The 19,366-nt window shown below is 49.8% G+C and overlaps 1 protein-coding gene across 1 annotated transcript in view; it reads right to left on the bottom strand.

Annotated features, from left to right (window-relative positions):
* ANTXRL (ANTXR like) overlaps positions 1-19,366 on the bottom strand; it is a 71,329-nt gene that overhangs the window by 4,886 nt on the left and 47,077 nt on the right. The window lies entirely within an intron of this gene.

A 19,366-nucleotide genomic window follows, 5' to 3' on the forward strand; every position in this document is an offset into this window, starting at 1 on the left:
CGCTGATCAGCATATCCGGAGTGACGTTTCTGCACTCGGGATTCTCGGAGAGAACCGGGATGTCCTCTGATTCGTACTGAAGCGCTCACAGCCGATGAGGCATCCAGACATCCCAGCTGAGCCACAGCCCCATATCGGAGCCCATATCAGGGGACAAAGAGGCCATCGCTGAGGGAAAAAAATGCTTTGGGTCTTGGCAGCATCCTGCATTTACCAAAAATGTAGGGCAAACAGGAAAAAGATTTAGCTGCAAAACAGAACAATGATTCAGCACTGTCGTTCTTTTATAAAATTGGCAAAGTAAATAATTGAAGCCTCATATATAAGATGATGCTATTGGATTTATATCCCGCCCTTCATTCTGAATCTCAGAGTCTCAGAGCAGCTCACAATCGCCTTTATCTTCCTCCCCCAAAACAGTCATCCTGTGAGGTAGGTGGGGCTGAGAGAGCTCTTACAGCAGCTGCCCTTTCAAGGACAGCTCTGCGAGAGCTATGGCTGACCCAAGGCCATTCCAGCAGCCGCAAGTGGAGGAGTGGGGAATCAAACCAGGTTCTCCCAGATAAGAGAGCTACGGCTGACCCAAGGCCATTCCAGCAGCTGTAAGCGGAGGAGTGGGGAATCAAACCTGGTTCTCCCAGATAAGAGAGCTATGGCTGACCCAAGACCATTCCAGCAGCCGTAAGTGAAGGAGTGGGGAATCAAACCCGGTTCTCCCAGATAAGAGAGCTATGGCTGACCCAAGGCCATTCCAGCAGCTGTAAGTGGAAGAGTGGGCAATCAAACCTGGTTCTCCTATATAAGAAAGATATGGGTGCCCCAAGGCCATTCCAGCAGCCGCAAATGGAGGAGTGGGGAATCAAACCTGGTTCTCCCAGATAAGAGTCCGCGCACTTCACCACTACACAAACTGGCTCTCTAGGGTAGAAAAATTCCTTTATCCCATTCTAACTAGACCTTGGCTGCTGTACATGAGTATTCCAGTACTGGATTTGCCCAGCAAAAAGTAGAAATCAAAATAACAATTCTCAAAATGAGCGGGGCAGGAGTTCAACAGGATTCGACTAAAAAAAGGGCCCCAGAACCCAGTGCGCGATGTGGTCCCAGGCTACTTGCAGGCACAATCCGACCGCAGCCCTATCAAATCCAACATAATTGTGAGTGAAAAAATGGCCCAGAAAGCCCAACACGGTCACATTTCATTTCCAAAAGGGGGAGGGGGCCTCCAAAGCAAAGGAATAGAGAGGATTGGTTAAAAAGCTGATGAAAAGGATGTTCAAGGAAGTCAGAATCTTTCGGGAAACTTTAAAGCCATTTCAGATGCTACAGAGTAGAGAAAGAGAGAGAGAGAGAGAGAGCACCACGAAGTCCAAAAGGAAGGACATGGTTAAATAGACCATTCTGATCTACTCAGACTTGCAGTGGGAGAGCCAGTTTGGTGTAGTGGTTAAGTGTGCGGACTCTTATCTGGGAGAACCGGGTTTGATTCCCCACTCCTCCACTTGCACCTGCTGGAATGGCCTTGGGCCAGCCATAGCTCTGGCAGAGGTTGTCCTTGAAAGGGCAGCTGCTGGGAGAGCCCTCTGCAGCCCCACCCACCTCACAGGGTGTCTGTTGTGGGGGAGGAAGGGAAAGGACATTGTGAACCACTCTGAGACTCTTTGGAGTGGAGGGTGGGATATAAATCCAATATCATCTTCTTCTTCCTTCACTTGCACCTGCTGGCATGGCCTTGGGTCAGCCATAGCTCTCTTATCTGGGAGAACCGGGTTTGATTCCCCTCTCCTCCACTTGCACCTGTTGGAATGGCCTTGGGTCACCCACAGCTCTCTTATCTGGGAGAACCGGGTTTGATTCCCCCCTCCTCCACTTGCACCTGCTGGAATGGCCTTGGGCCAGCCATAGCTCTGGCAGAGGTTGTCCTTGAAAGGGCAGCTGCTGTGAGAGCCCTCTCCAGCCCCACCCACCTCACAGGGTGTCTGTTGTGGGGGAGGAAGGGAAAGGAGATTGTGAGCCGCTCTGAGACTCTTCGGAGTGGAGGGCGGGATATAAATCCAATATCTTCATCTACCTCACAGGGTGTCTGTTGTGGGGGAGGAAGGGAAAGGAGATTGTGAGCCGCTCTGAGAGTCTTTGGAGTGGAGGGCAAGATATAAATCCAATATCTTCATCTACCTCACAGGGTGTCTGTTGTGGGGGAGGAAGGTAAAGGAGATTGTGAGCCGCTCTGAGACTCTTCAGAGTGGAGGGTGGGATATAAATCCAATATCTTCATCTACCTCACAGGGTGTCTGTTGTGGGGGAGGAAGGGAAAGGAGATTGTGAGCCGCTCTGAGACTCTTCGGAGTGGAGGGCGGGATATAAATCCAATATCTTCATCTACCTCACAGGGTGTCTGTTGTGGGGGAGGAAGGTAAAGGAGATTGTGAGCCGCTCTGAGACTCTTCGGAGTGAAGGGTGGGATATAAATCCAATATCTTCTCTTCTTATGTTTTTTTTTATGTTTATGTTTAATTTGATTTAGTCCCCGCCCTCTCCACCGAGGCAGGCTCAGGGCAGCGTACATCAGATCATAGCATACTATGATCGCAATCATAAAATCAGTGGCGCTCCAGGGTCTCAAGCAGAGGTCTTTCCCATTGCTTCCTTCCTGGTCGTTTTAACTGGAGATGCTGTGGATTGGGTCCAGAGCATTGGCTTGGCATACAGGAGGCCTTGATGGGACCAATGGCCCGATTCCATGGAATAAATCTCGTTTGAAGAGGTGGAAATACTGCCCAAAATCAGGATTGAAAATAACAGTACAAACTTGAGAAACCAAGAATGCATCAAAATGGGGAGGGACTGTGGCTCAGTGGTAGAGAATCTACTTGGTAAGCGGAAGGTCCCAATCCCTGGCATCTCCAACTAAATCCCTGGCATCTCCAACTAAAATCCCTGGCATCTCCAACTAAAATCCCTGGCATCTCCAACTAAAATCCCTGGCATCTCCAACTAAAATCCCTGGCATCTCCAACTAAAATCCCTGGCATCTCCAACTAAATCCCTGGCATCTCCAACTAAATCCCTGGCATCTCCAACTAAAATCCCTGGCATCTCCAACTAAAATCCCTGGCATCTCCAACTAAAATCCCTGGCATCTCCAACTAAATCCCTGGCATCTCCAACTAAAACCCCTGGCATCTCCAACTAAAATCCCTGGCATCTCCAACTAAAATCCCTGGCATCTCCAACTAAAATCCCTGGCATCTCCAACTAAATCCCTGGCATCTCCAACTAAAATCCCTGGCATCTCCAACTAAAATCCCTGGCATCTCCAACTAAATCCCTGGCATCTCCAACTAAAATCCCTGGCATCTCCAACTAAAATCCCTGGCATCTCCAACTAAAATCCCTGGCATCTCCAACTAAAATCCCTGGCATCTCCAACTAAAATCCCTGGCATCTCCAACTAAATCCCTGGCATCTCCAACTAAAATCCCTGGCATCTCCAACTAAAATCCCTGGCATCTCCAACTAAAATCCCTGGCATCTCCAACTAAAATCCCTGGCATCTCCAACTAAATCCCTGGCATCTCCAACTAAAATCCCTGGCATCTCCAACTAAAATCCCTGGCATCTCCAACTAAATCCCTGGCATCTCCAACTAAAATCCCTGGCATCTCCAACTAAAATCCCTGGCATCTCCAACTAAAATCCCTGGCATCTCCAACTAAAATCCCTGGCATCTCCAACTAAAATCCCTGGCATCTCCAACTAAATCCCTGGCATCTCCAACTAAAATCCCTGGCATCTCCAACTAAAATCCCTGGCATCTCCAACTAAAATCCCTGGCATCTCCAACTAAAATCCCTGGCATCTCCAACTAAAATCCCTGGCATCTCCAACTAAATCCCTGGCATCTCCAACTAAAATCCCTGGCATCTCCAACTAAATCCCTGGCATCTCCAACTAAAACCCCTGGCATCTCCAACTAAAAAGGGTCCAGGCAAGTAGGTGTGAAAAGTCTCCGCTTGAGACCCTGGAGAGCCACTGCCAGCCTGAGTAGACAAGACTGACTTTGATGGACCCAGGGGGGTCTGATTCACTAGAAGGCAGCTTCATAGGTTCATATGTTCAAAGGATTCCCAAAAGAGGACACAGACTTTGCATTCCCTGTACAAGTTTTCCCTGCAGGAGATGCAGAGCAAACGCCGCAGTTCGGTCACCTGCTCTCAAAGAGGGAAGATGAAGAACTACGTTGAACAGAAGCAAAGAACGGAAGAGTAACAGAAAAGCAAACGGAGCGGGAAGCTTTAGTACAAACTAAAACAAAAAAACTAACAAGACAGCATTAGCCCGAGCATTCTTGAGCCAGTATAAAAATTTTGTTCTTTTAATTGTAAAAAATTAAGAACACGAGAGAAGCCATGTTGGATCAGGCCAGTGGCCCATCCCGTCCAACATTGTGTCACACAGTGGCCAAAAACCCAGGTGCCATCAGGAGGCCCATCAGTGGGGCCAGGACACTAGAAGCCCTCCCACTGTGTCCCCCCAAGCACCAAGAATACAGAGCATCACTGCCCCAGACATAAGAACATAAGAGAAGCCATGTTAGATCAGGCCAGTGGCCCATCCTGTCCAACACTCTGTGTCACACAGTGGCCAAAAACCCAGGTGCCATCAGGAGGCCCATCAGTGGGGCCAGGACACTAGAAGCCCTCCCCTCCCCAAGCACCAAGAATACAGAGCATCACTGCCCCAGACATAAGAACATGAGAGAAGCCATGTTAGATCAGGCCAGTGGCCCATCCCGTCCAACACTCTGTGTCACACAGTGGGCAAAAAACCAGGTGCCATCAGGAGGCCCATCGATGGGGCCAGGACACTAGAAGCCCTCCCCTCCCCAAGCACCAAGAATACCGAGCATTACTGCCCCAGACAGAGTTCCATCACTACCCATCAAATTAGCTTCTGTCTAAAGGCAGCCACCTTACCAAAGGAGTAGCAGGATCAGATCTACATGTTTTTGAGGGGGGGGTGTGGAAATAAAAAATAATGCCCCCGCGAATGCCCTCCACAGAACAGAATGAACGCCATTGCCAATTTGGTGCCCCCCCCCCTCAGGTAGTGCCCAGGGCAAGTGCCCCCTCTGCTCCTCCCTTGTGTCAGACACTGGAACGCTCTTGTGATATGATATGATGCTGTGTGCAAACTGCAATGTATTGCTTGACTTAACTGACTCCATTTTCTAACATTTGTTACTAACCTCAAATAGAAGCCTTGCATATCAAAGCGGAAGTGAAGCTGTTACTAACCCCACTGTGAATTCCTGTCCTCGATACTAACAAAGGCCACAATCTTTTGAAGATAAAATGCCTCCGGGAAGCCAGCAGAGCTGTTCCTGGGAGAAGGGGAACCACAACGAGATAAGGGGAAGCAAACGTGTGAAATGTATCACTCTAGTGTGGGGATGTACTTTTGTTTAGAAAACCTTTGATGTGCATTGAGTGAAAACATCTAGGCTCTAGGAAAAGAGTATCAGTTCCATTGTATCTATGCTCAGAAACTATGGACTATCAAATAAAGCCTTAACATTGTAACAAATGGAAGTCTGCTTACTTTGAAGTGCCACCGTCTGACACCTAGATCCGGCCCTAGAAGGCAGCATGCCACCAATGTTGGAGGGAAAAACAGACTGGAAGTAGGGGTCATGGGGGGGGGGGGACACCCGAGATATCTGCATAACCTGGTCTACCCACATCCCTAAGTGGCAGGTGTTAAGAACTCTAGAACAGTTACAGTGTTTAGAGTGGTTAAAAACACCCAGAAGACTAAACTTCCAGAAAAAACATATCTAGTTTCACCAGCCTTTGAGAGCGTCAACAAATCTGAAGAAGGAGGCCGTCTGGGAGCCGCCTGCTTGAGCTTCCAGGACCCTTTCGAAACAGTCCCTTTGCCTTCGCTGACATGTGTCATGCCGATTCCCAGCAGAGGCCACGCGATTCGCATTATGCAACTCGTGCCTCGTCAAACCGCGTCAGCCGCTGACAGACAGCATCTCTGCATGGACTATCTGACCTGTCATGCCAAAAAATTGCCAACTGGAGGTAAAAGAGTTGTTCCAATCAAAGCGGATTAGGCTGACCCTGCCAGGCTAATCTTCGCAAAGAAAGATCCGAAAAGAGGAGATCCCCAAGGCTTCTTCCCCCCCCCTCCCCTACTTAGACACACGAAGCTGCCTTATATTAAAATATACTGAGTCCCTCAAAGTCAGTCTTTGCCTACTCAGACTGGCGCAGCTCTCACCAGGGTCTCAGGCAGAGAGGAAGCTCTTTCCCATCACCTATTTCATGGGCCTTTTAGCGGGAGATGCCAGGGACTGAACCGGGAACCTTCTGAATGGCAGGCAGATGCGCCAGAGGCCCTCCCCCAAACACACACGAAGCTGCCTTTTCCTGAATCAGACCACTGGTCAAAATCCCTTCCAACCTTAGGCTTGCCAATCTCCAGGTGGGAGCAGGGGATCCCCCGGTTTGGAGGCCCTCCCACTTCAGGGTCATCAGAAAGTAGGGGAGGGGGCACTCCATTATACTGCTGGACACTCCATTATACCCTATGGATACCGATTCCAATAGAGTATAATAGAAAACTGGGTATCCGGGGGGCCCCTGTTTTTTGAGGTAGAGGCTCAGCATGGCATCCAGTGCCTCTCTTCAAAACGACCCCCAAGTTTCAAAAAGGCTGGACCAGGGGGTCCAATTCTATGAGCCCCCAAAGAAGGTGCCTCTATCCTTCATTGTTCCAAATGGAGGGAAGGCATCGAAAAGGTGTGCTGTCCCTTGAAATGTGATGGCCAGAACTCCCTTTGGAGTTCAGTCATGCTTTTCACACCCTTGCTCCCAGCTCCACCCCCAAAGTATTCTGGCTCCACCCCCAAAGTCCCCATCCAAACTCCAGCAGGCAGAAAGAAAAGGCTGACAAAGAATCGATCAGACAAAGAGTGGAGAGTCCTTCCCATCGTTTCTAGGAGGGCGCTCTGTTTTGTATTCCTGCTTTTCAGCAGCTCCCCGCTGTTTTGAGCGGACAGGGATGGGAAATCAGTCGGTTGCGTTGACTGGACAGGCCTGTCAGAAAAAGAGCAGCTGGCTAGTCATTCCTAGAAAGGTCTGGACAAAACGGACGACCTCCAGAGGATGGCGGAAGAGATTCTTAGGGGAAGACCAGGTGTCCCAAAAGAGGGCGTTGTTGAACAAATTACTCCCATAGCTTGTGATCTCCCCTATCAAAGCTGACTCCGTAAGGTGCAATAACTTCGCACACTTCAGTTCTAAGAAAGAAACAGTAGTCCCCTGTGCAAGCACCAGTCATTTCTGACTCTGGGGTGACGTTGCTTTGACGTTTTCACGGCAGACTTTTTACGGGGTGGTTTGCCATTGCCTTCCCCAGTCCTCTACACTCCCCCCCCCCACCCCCAGCAAGCTGGGTACTCATTTGACAAACCTCAGAAGGATGGAAGGTTGAGTCAGTCAGTCAGTCAGTCAGTTTAATACGGCTCTAGGCCAATCAACAACAACAACACAACACATCGATAACAATACAACACAACACAACACCAAGCTAAAATATCACATAACAATATAATAACTATGTACAACCATCAAAGTAGTAATAAAATTAGCTGATATAGGCAATACTTAATAAGGGCAACTTTCTTTCAAATACAAGCAGTGTTAAATTTCTTCCTGTCAAGGTCGGAAACATATAGAAACTTTGCAAGATCCAGGGAAAGTTGATCACACCCGTCCCCAAGGAGGAAGTGCAAGACTTGAGCCTGATTTAAAGATTCAGCTAACATTAGGTGGTTCCGTAGAAGTTTGTACCTTACCTCTGTATGGAAAAGACAGTTCAGAATAAGATGGGGAACAGTGTCAACCTCCTCCAGGCCGCACGGACAGATCCTGGAAGGTTGAGTCAACCTCGAGCCGGCTACCTGAGCCCAGCTTCCGCCAGGATCGAACTCAGGTCGTGAGCAGAGTTTGGACTGCAGGACTGCAGCTTGCCACTCTGTACCATGGGGCTCTATAAATAAAGAAATACTGACCCTCAAAATATGAGCAGGCCCAAAAGTAAAAAATGTAAAATGGGGTGGTGGAATGAAACCTGATTCTACAGAGGGTTGACCTCAGTTCAGGGCTGTCAATAGCGACAGTCTGGAGTATACTAATTTTCAGTGTATCTGTCAGCTGGAGTCCTTCAGATGTGAGCTGATAACTGATGTTCATGATTTGTATTATTATTTAAAATGTTTCTTAGCTGTCTTTCTTCGTTGCAGAGCTCAAGGCAGACATAAAACACAGAGAATAAAAGCCACTGGAAACATGAGAACAACACGGCATAGAGTCTGAGGCCTTCAGAAAACCATCAGAAGAGCCCTGCAGGATCAGACCAGTGAGATTCATCTAGTCCAGCATCCTGCCTCACACAGGGGCCAACCAATTCCTCTGGACAGCCAACAACAAGGCGTAGAGGCTAAGGCATTCTTAAGAACCTAAGAAGAGCCCTGCTGGATCAGGCCAGTGGTCCATCTTGTCTAGCCTCCTTTCTCACATAGTGGGCAGCCAGTTCCTCTGGAGGGCCAACAACAGGGCACAGAGGCTGAGGCCTTCATATGAACACCAGAAGAACCCTGCTGGATTGAGCCAATGGTCCATCTAGCCCAGCCTCCTGTCTCCCACAGTGGCCAACCAGTTCCTCTGCAGGGCCAACAACAGGGCAGAGAGGCTGAGGTCTTCATAAGAACATCAGAAGAGCCCTTCTGGATCAGACCAGTGGTCCATCTAGGCCAACATCCTGTCCTACACAGTGGCCAACCAGATCCTCTGGATGGTCAGCAACAGGGCATAGAGGCCAAGGCCTTCATAAGAACCTCAGAAGAGCCCTGCTGGATCAGACCAAAAGTCCATCTAGTCCAGCATCCTGATTCACACCAGCTAGCTCTTCTGGAGGACTAACAACAGAGCACAGAAGCTAAGGCCTTCCCCCCCATAGGAACGTTAGAAGAGCCCTGCTGGATCAGACCAGTGGGGGTCCATCTAGTCCATCATCCTGTCTCACACAGGGGCCAACCAGTTCCTCTGGAGGGCCAACAAAGGCATAGAGGCCCTCCTTGGTCCTCACCACCCCTGAAGGTGCCACCATTTTCCTTTCGCTGCTCTAGACTAGCATGACTGTCCATCTAAAATTAGTTTGGGGGTCAAGTTTGAAATTGGAATGAAACATCCGACTCCTCGCTTCTTGCCTGGAATGTGCCTCGGTCCAGTCGCCAGATGTGGCTTTGGCTACCAGCCCTTTGCTGTCTCCTCCTCCTTTAAAACAAGCAATATCTGGGTCCCTGCAGCATTTGAAGATAATCCATTTCTGCCTCCCCTCCTCCTATATATTTACACTCTTCACCCAGGAGGGCCAGCGGGCAGGCAGATTCTCAAAGGCAAATGACGGGCTTTTCCGACTAAGTAAACAAGACCTTGGAAAAGAGACTGCTGACTGCGTCCGTTGAGGTTTTCTGGTCAGCCCAGCTTCTGGGAATTTCCCGTGGCAAACGGCAGAGGAGCAGATCTGCTGCAGACAGCAAGAAAGCAGTCTGGGAAAGGACTGGAGGGGGAGGGGGAGGAAATAAGGCAACCATCTTCATGAGGCAGGCAGAGATTTCACTCCCCCGCCAAGTCTTTTGGCCTTCGCCAGATCGCACGGCTGCAAATGCGCACAGCGCTGGAAGGCGGGCGGGGAAGGCAAGTTCATCTCTGCTGCGGCAAAAAGGCCTTCGGTTTGCCTTTTTGTGGGCAAGTGTTTGGCCGTTTCCAGAGAGCCACAAAACAATGGCTCCAACTTCATCCTCAAGAGGAATGAGCTAAGTCAGGGTTTCTGTACCCCGAGGGGGAGGCTGGCTTCGGTCTCATGCGGTCTACTTTTCCGCAACAACTGTGATCCCTGGACGGCCCCGGCTAGCCTGATCTCATCTGATCTCAGAAGCTAAGCATGCTCAGCCGTGGTCAGCGCTTGGATGGGAGACCATCCAGGAAGTCCAGGGTCACCACGCAGAGGCAGGCGAGGGCAGACCACCTCTGAACATCTCTTGCCTTGAAAACCCCACGGGGTCTCTATAAACCAGCTGCCACTTGGTGGCACTTTTCACCACCACCCTTAATCCCCAGGGGCCACCAAAACATTTTCACCAGCATTCAAGTCCAGTAGCATCTTAAAGACAAACAAGATTTTTAGGGCATAAGCTTTCAAAAGTCAATGCTCCTTTCCTCAGATGAGAAGACGGGCGCTTCCACCCCCAAAATCTTGGTCTCTAAGGAGCCGCTGGACTTGAATTGAGCTGTTCTACTGTGGTGCTGGAGAAGACTCTTGAGAGTCCCTTGGACTGCAAGAAGATCAAATCAGCCAGTCCTAAGGGAAATCAACCCAGACTGTTCCCTGGAAGGTCAGATGCTGAAGCTGAAGCTCAAATACTTTGGCCACCAAATGAGAAGGGAGCACTCCCTGGAGAAGACCCTGATGCTGGGAAAGACAGAAGGCAAAAGAAGGGGATGGCAAAAGATGAGATGGCTGGACAGTGTTACTGATGTAACTAACACAAATCTGAACAGACTTCAGAGGATGGTGGAAGACAGGAGGGCCTGGTGTGACTTGGTCCATGGGGTCACAGAGTCGGACTTGACTGTCAAGCACGCTCATTTCTGTCACGCCATTTTCTAGATAGAGAGTAGGTTACCATCTCTCCATTTCTCCCTCCCTTATTTACAGCCAGCGGGCAAGTAATAAATCCATCTGGCCCTGGGATGTTTCTGCTACAAGACTGGCTGCTATTACCTTCAAGTCGCCTCTCCCATGTTTTCACACAGACAACCCTTATCTCTTCCCAAAGAAGTGTGAGAAGGTTTGATGTTTCCGATAGCCCAAAATTCCTTAGTAATAAAACAGGTAGTTGCTTAGTAACCTTTGAACCTGTGACTCAAGTATGCATCTGCGGGGTAACCTTTGATGATATCCTATATAGCAACTGTGTAACTGTTCTTAAAAAAGGCACAAAGATCAATGTTTACAAAGCGGTTGTGATGACAACCCTCATCTACAGCTCCGAATCGTGGGTTTTATACCGTCATCACCTGCGACTCCTTGAGCGCTTTCATCAGCGCTGCCTTCGCAAGATCCTCAACATCCACTGGAGTGACTTTATGACCAACACTGAAGTTCTCAAGCGGGCGGAGGTTACCAGCATCGAGGCACTGCTGTTGAAGACGCAGCTGCGCTGGGCAGGGCATATTTCTAGGATAGAAAACCACCGCCTTCCCAAGATTGCCCTGTATGGCAAACTCTCCACCGGCCATCGAAATAGAGGGGCACCAAAGAAGAGGTACAAGGACTCCTTGAAGAAATCCCTTGGCACCTGTCGCATCAACCATCACCAGTGGTCTGACCTAGCCTCAGATCGCAAAGCATGGAGGCACACCATCCACCAGGCTGTCTCTTCTTTTGAGAACGCACGCATAGCTGGTCTTGAGGACAAAAGGAGATTGAGGAAGAATCGCACTGCTACAGCACCAACCCTAAATCAGACTTTTCCCTGCAGCCACTGTGGCCGGACCTGCCTGTCCCGCATTGGTCTTGTCAGCCACCAGCGAGCCTGCAGCAGACGTGGACTACTGCACCCTTCTTAAATCTTCGTTCGCCAAGCCAAGCCGAGAGAGAAACTGTTTGTACTCCATTACTCCCAAGGCTTGTGTCCTTGGTAAAGCTCCTGAGTTTCTAACAATAATCCTACTTTTGATTCGAAACAAAGGACTGGTTATTGAGAAATATCGGCGCTTGACACTGACTGTGCGACTGAACAACAACAACAAACTGCAGACCAACATGGCTGCCTTCTGAAACCAATGCATTTTCGGTTGAAACAGCAAGATTTCCTATTCAGGGTCTTTCAGCAGTTGAGGTCTAAGTTGTTCGTGTCAGCTGACCCGGAGTCCTCGCTTCAGAACCGAAGAAATCCCGGTTTGCTGAATCAGATCACGATCTGCCAGGAACCACCAGAAGCAGCTCCGGAAACGGGCCAGCGTCTTAACTTCTGCTAACCCCTTGCTTTGCACCAAGAAGGTCCCAAGATTCATTCCTTCAGGCAACTAACAACATTTGTCTAAATTAATCAAAAATTTACAACCACATCCTTCTGCGGGATTGGTTCATTCACGGGGCACTGTGTGAAGCTGAGCATTCCACCAGCTCAGATAACAACCCTGGCACTGTTTGCTTGGCCAGCTGGGGCTGAGCGACATGAGACATGCAAAACGTGTGTAACCAGAGCCCCGAGGTTCTTCCTTCTGGGTCCAGCATCTGGGGAAAGGTCACGGGCAGGAGAGAAGCGCAACAGGAGGGGTGTTTAAATTGTCTTCTGCCTGGCCTGCAGTTTGCTTGCTCCCTAACCACCGTGGGCTTCCGAAACTCACGTTTCTGCAGTCAATGTGTTTTTGTAACTGCAGCAGTGGGGGTGTGGGGTTGCCAAAGAATATGAGGAGCCACCGCCCTTGTCCATTAGAAGCTGACTTTTACTGACTCAGACGTTCCAGCGAGGTCAGTCTTGTCTGCTCAGACTGGTGGCAGCTCTCCAGGGTCTCAGGCGCAGGCCTTTCACGTCACCCTACTGCAGGGCTTGAATTCAGCAGGAGCTCACAGGAGCGCAGCTCCTGAACCTTTCTGAGGGTTCCCCCTCCTCCCCCCCCCCACCTATTTTGTCCATTGCATAGTAGGTGCAGCTGCATAACAATCCCTGGATTAGGAGAGCGGGCAGCCAGCCAGCTTTACTACACCCCTCATTAACCCCTGGAGAAGCCCATACCACCCTTTCTCCACTTCATATGAGATTTTGAGTGGCGGGTGGCTTGCTGGCCTTTTGACTGTGGGGAGGGGTGGCCAAGGAGAGCCCCAGGTGAGCATGGCCTCTTTGGGCTGGCTGGATCTCTAGCCAGCCCATGCAGGCTTCGCTCGCCCGGGGCTCCACCACCTATTTTTCTACAAAACGACCCCTGCCCCACTGCCCGGTCCTTTCAACTGGAGCTGCGGGGGATTGAACCTGGGACCTTCTCCACACCAAGCAGATGGTCTGTCGCTGATTCTTCTCCCTCTGGCTTCCATGCACTGCTCTGCTACCGATTTTTTTGCACCTGGCTGGGGGGAGGGGGAGAGGGAGGATTAGAAATAATGTGCCGGTGGGGGCTGGAAGGGGAGGAACGAAGGGCCTATTTTTGAATAAATGGCCTGTCTGCTGCTGTCCTCTGCAGAGGTGTGCCTGTGTGCCGCTGATCTCTGTGGGGCCAGTTTGGCATAGTGGTGAAGTGCACGGACTGTTATCTGGGAGAGCCGGGTTTGATTCCCCACTCCTCCACTTGCACCTGCTGGAAAGGCCTTGGGTCGGCCGTCGCTCTCGGAGGAGTTGTCCTTGAAAGGTTAGCTGCTGTGAGAGCTCTCTCAGGCCCACCCACCTCACAGGGTGTCTGTTGTGGGGGAGGGAGGTAAAAAAGATTGTGAGCCACTCTGAGATTCAGAGTGAAGGGCAGGATACAAATCTAATATCTTTTTCTTCTTCTTCACATGCCGCTCGACGCGTGCGGGCCATGTACAATGGCACCCTCTATGCATAGAAACCGGAGTGGTATCATGGCCCTGCTGGATCTGGCAACGCCTTCTAGGGCAGGAAGCTCGTCTCCACGGGGGCTTTCATCTGGGAAACACAGACCTGTTTGTTTTTGCTGCTGCTCCCCTCATAGTATTCATCTCATTCCTAGTTTCTCTCCCAAACCTGGGAACAGAAGAGGCCCTTTCCCTTCCTCTGAATGTGAGTCTCTCTCTCTCTCCCCCCCCCCCCCCCATTTCTCAGATGTGCACTGGAGCCTGCTAAATACCACCCCCCCCCCCCCAAACACACACACACAATTCTCTGGCTTATTCTGCCTTAAAGAGTCTCTGTTTGGTGTTCTTTCACCCCACCTCACGATGAGGAAGAGCCTGGACTATGCTCACAGGCCCACTGCGTTTTCTCAGCTCCCTTCGGACACAGGGGAGGGATTGTGCCCCAGTGGCCAGCCCTGTCCAAGACAGGGAGACTTTAGAGTCAGCCCTAAAATGTCAGCCCTGCAGCGGGACATAAACGTACCATTCAGCATGTCTGTTCAGTCCACACTCTGCGAGTCAAGACGAGCCACAAAAAGTGCTACTGCTAAAGCAATACTTGAGAGCGGAATTTGGAAACTGCCAAATGTCCTCCAGCTGGACCTTCTCTTTCTAAACTAAGGATTCTTACAGATGGTGGACTTTCATGCACTGGGTGGGGTCATAATGCAAAGGAGAGAAAAAATGTGAAAGGTCTTTAACAGAGGAAGCATAAGAACACAAGCGAAGCCAGGTTGGATCAGGCCAATGGCCCATCCAATCCAACACTCTGTGTCACACAGTTTGCCAAAAAACCAGGTACCATCAGGAGGTCCACCAGTGGGGCCAGGACACTAGAAGCCTTCCCATTGCCCCCCCCCCCACAAAGCACCAAGAATACAGAGCATCACTTGCCCCAGACAGAGAGTTCCAACAAAACACTGTGGCTAATAGCCACTGATGGACCTCTGCTCCATATGTTTATCCAATCCCTTCTTGAAGCTGTCGATGCTTGAAGTAGCTGCCACGTCTTGTGGCAGTGAATTCCATGTGTTAATCACCCTTTGGGTGAAGAAGGACTTCCTTTGATCCGTTCTAACCTGACTGCTCAGCAATTTCATTGAGTGCCCACGAGTTCTTGTATTGTGAGAAAGGGAGAAAAGTACTTCTTTCTCTACTTTCTCCATCCCAGGCATAATCTTGTAAACCTCCATCATGTCACCCCTCAGTCGACGTTTCTCCAAGCTAAAGAGCCCCAAGCGTTTTAATCTTTCTTCATAGGGAAAGTGCTCCAACCCTTTAATCATTCTAGTTGCCCTTTTCTGGACTTTTTCCAATGCTATAATATTTTTTTTGAGGTGCGGTGACCAGAATTGTACACAGTACTCCAAATGAGGCCGCGCCATCGATTTATACAGGGGCATGATGATACTGGCTGATTTGTTTTCAATTCCCTTCCCAATAATTCCCAGCATGGCGTTGGCCTATGGCAACAAATGCCAATTAAAAGCCTCTAGTCTGATTTGTGTTCCAATGCAGTTGGCTGCCTTAGTGTAAGGAACAGGGCTGGTCTCCAAAGTCACCGAGCGGAAGAACTGGCGGAGAGCCATGACTTCCAGGAACGTATGTGCTGCCTGATGCTGAATCAGAACATCGGCCCATCAAGCACAATCCGCAGAGTGATCAGAGCAGAGCAACACCCTTTAATAGACTTAGGGAAGTGTTAATGTGGCTGCAGATCCCCCCATCAAGCACAACAAACTCTTTCCCAGACTCACAACAGTGGAAATCCCTGCCAGAGGACACAGAGCTGTTCAATTGAGCACACTTCTGACCAGGGTTGTTTTTTTTTTTGTAGCAGGAACTCTTTTGCATATTAGGCCATACCCCCTGATGTAGCCAATCCTCCAAGAGCTTACAGAGCTCTGCTTACAGAGCCTCTTGTAAGCTCCAGGAGGACTGGCTACATCAGGGGTGTGTGGCCTAATATGCAAAGGAGTTCCTGCTCTAAAAAAACACCAGTTGGACTGTGGTACCAATGCTTCCATGTTGGTTAAGAAGCAGGGCCTTTTTTTGTAGCAGGAACTCCTTTGCATATTAGGCCACACACCCCTGATGTAGCCAATCCTTCAACAGCTTAGAGGGGCCCTAAGTGCTGGGCCTACTGTAAGCTCCAGGAGGTGTGCGGCCTAATATGCAAAGGAGTTCCTGCTACAAAAAAAGCCCTACTTCTGATGGTGATCTTGAGGCACAGAAAAACAAACGTGGAATCTGCCAATGGGAACTTATCAATATCATTAAAATGGAGGCCCCCTCAGACGAGGATGGGAAATGATAGCAGAGGCAGCAGGTTGAGTGACTGGGCCTCAGAGCAGCTAGTCCCAGACCCAGCCAGAAAGAGGGAGGCTGCGATTCATCGCTACGAGGTGTCCAGGCTCTGGTACAAGATGCGATCTCGAGTCTGCCTGGAAGAGTAACCAATGGTGTCACATGTGTGGAAAGTCGTCCACAAAAATCAAAACAGGCATCTTCTCAAAAATGAGGGAACTGAAAGCAGGTGAAAGGAAGATCACTCCGAGGTGCCTGAGCCAACAGGCAGCGTAGTTCATGAGCAAAGGTCGGGCAGTTAGGAAAGGCAGAAGCGGCTGCCTTTCCACAGTGGGAAGTCCTGCTCAAATGAGGAAACCAAGCCCTAGCCCAGGGGTGGCCAAACTGTGGCTCGGGAGCCACATGTGGCTCTTTCACACACATTGTGTGGCTCTTGAAGCAACTACCGCGCTGTTGGCCAGCTTGGAGAAGGAATCTCTCTCTTTATATTACTTTTCCAAGCCAAGCTAGTGGGGGACTTGCAGAATACATTTTAAAGTTAAAGTTGCTTTCTTTCCACGTCCCCTCCATTCCTTCCTTCCTCTCTCCCTCCCTGTCTTGCGGCTCTCAAACATCTGACATTCATGTCTTGAGGCTCTCAAACATCTGATGTTTATTCTGCATGGCTCTTACATTAAGCCAGTTTGGCCACCCCTGTTAGCCCATGCTCTGGTAAAACAGCTGCAAGTGGACCCCCACAGATCACTCTCGAAAGCGGCTGGGCCGTAAGATGACAAACTAGCAAGAAAGGCGTATTGAAGCTGGATGGGAAGACTGCAGAGGAGCTGAAGGAATCCCTTGCGTCGACCACCACTACAGCAGGTACCCCAGAGCGTGAACCGCTGTTGTCGGGGGTGGGGGATCATATGAAGAAAGGTACTGAAACTGTCTATACCATTTAAGCCACAGCTATTTCTGTTAAATACGTTCCCGACCAAGACAGATAAAATGACAATGTATATGACAATTCATACAACAACAGCGGCAAGAATTATGTTTGCGCAATACTGGAAGAAAAACGGAGATGCCGACCATAGATGACCTGGTAGTAAAAATAATGGATGCAGCAGAAACTGATGAATGTAATTAGAAGCTCAGCACTCAAACTTGCAAGAGTAAAAGTACAGGATTGGCCGAAGTTTTATGACTGGTTATGTAAATGTAAATAAAATTGAATATGTGGATAACATCGAATGGGAAGGGTAGAAGGCATAAAAAGAGAGGGCAAGACAAGAAGGACAAAATAAGAAAGAATAAAGCGTCGCTTATAGATAGAGGTTAAGAAAGTAACTGCTTATCTCACCTTCATTGTATGTTATTTTGCTTGGGTCCTTTGCTTGGGTCGCTGCGCCCCGGGAAGGGAAATCCCCCTGCCAGTTTTTGACGGCGCGCCGCTGACAGCGTCGGGCAGGGTCAAGAGCCTGGGGGTGCTATTGGAGCCTTCTCTGACGATGGAGGCTCAGATAGCAGCCACTGCCAAGTCCGCTTTCTTTCACCTCAGGCGGGCGAGGCAGTTGGCCCCCTTCCTGGAACGCGACGACCTAGCAACAGTGATTCATGCTACGGTCACCTCGAGGTTGGACTACTGTAATGCCCTCTACATGGGGCTACCCTTGTGCCGGACCCGGAAGCTGCAGTTGGTGCAGAATGCTGCTGCCCGGCTGCTATTAGGGCTCCCAAGATGGGAGCACATCCGGCCGGGGCTCCGGGATCTGCACTGGCTGCCAGTAATATTCCGAGTCTGGTACAAGGTGTTGGTCATTACCTTTAAAGCCCTATATGGCCTAGGACCTGCCTACCTTAGGGACCGTCCCTCCTCACACGTTCCCCAGAGAGTACTACGCTCGGGTTCACAAAACCTGTTGGTAGTCCCCGGGCCAAAGGAGGCCCGTCTAAAATCCACCAGGGATCGGGCCTTCTCAATAGCGGCACCTTACTGGTGGAACCAGCTGCCGGAGGAGGTGCGGGCCCTGCGGGACCTAGGGCAGTTCCGCAGGGCCTGTAAGACAGCCCTCTTCCGGCAGGCCTACAACACCTAACTGAAGACGAGAACATCTTGGATGGAACAAAATGCTTTTATAGACCGCTGGTTTTATTTTTATCTTGTTTTATCAATTGTGGTTTTAACTGTACTTGTAAATGTTTTAAATTGAACTATGTGAATTATTGTGTTGTGAGCCGCCCTGAGACACTTCGGTGAGAAGGGCAGGATATAAGTCCATTAAATAAAATAAATAAATAAATAAATAATTTGTTTTTCAATTTTTTGCTTTTATTATATTTTATGCTATAAGGAATCTTGTGAATAAAAATTTTGAAACAGGGCAAAAAAAGGGTAATCTTGAAGTGACTAGACTCAACGGTCGTTTTCGCACTCACCTCCAGGCGGCGCGACCCCCTCTTCACCGCGCAGGATCTGCGCGGATTTCGCACTAAATGCCGCGGAGCAGCCTTTTGCGCCGGAAACTCCCGGTGCAAAAGTCGCTCAAACGTAAATCGCCAAAAAGCAGTTTGGCGTTTGCGCGGCTTTTGCGACAGGAGTTTCCGGCGCAAAAGGCTGCTCCACGGCATTTAGTGCGAAATCCGCGCAGATCCTGCGCGGTGAAGAGGGGGGTTGCGCCGGCTGGAGGTGAGTGCGAAAACGACCAACGTGACCTTCTCCAGTTAATTAACAGATCAACTATTACAATGTCACAGATGTGAACAGCATGCTCCTTTTGAGACCTTTAAAAAAACACTGAGAAGACATACTTTGGGGGGGCGGGGGGTCTGACAAAAATGAACACTTGTCCTTAAAAATGAGCTCTTCAGCGGAGCACTGGGATGCAGAGTCAACAGGAGAGAGAAACCAGGATATCACAGGCCTCCTAAGACATTTCTCACACAAACTGTTTGAAAGCATGAAGAGAGCTGTAATGATCAGTAAGGAAGAACAACTGTTTTTGTGGCGGAAGCGCTCCCTCACCAGCCCTTTAGAACCCTCTCAGAATGTCAAGCACAGCTATAATTTAATAGAGGCTTTAGACTTCTCCAGTGTGCACAAATCTCTGTCGTAGGTCGCTGTAATCTACTAACTACGCGACTGCCTCCAACAGTGCCTTCATCCCAAAAGCACCAGTCAGGCCAGGCCGTTCCCAGCCAGAAAAGGGGGCTCTATATGAGAGGCAGGGCGGGATTGGGGGGGGGGGCAGAGGTGGGGCACCAAATTGGGTATGGAGCCCATTCTATCTATGGGCCCATAAGGGGGCGCCATTTTTTTAATTTTGCCCCCCCTCAAAAAAACGTAGATCCGGTCCTGACGAGAGGAGGATGT

Source organism: Heteronotia binoei, chromosome 6 (genome assembly GCF_032191835.1).
Source record: "Heteronotia binoei isolate CCM8104 ecotype False Entrance Well chromosome 6, APGP_CSIRO_Hbin_v1, whole genome shotgun sequence".
Taxonomy (NCBI): domain Eukaryota; kingdom Metazoa; phylum Chordata; class Lepidosauria; order Squamata; family Gekkonidae; genus Heteronotia; species Heteronotia binoei.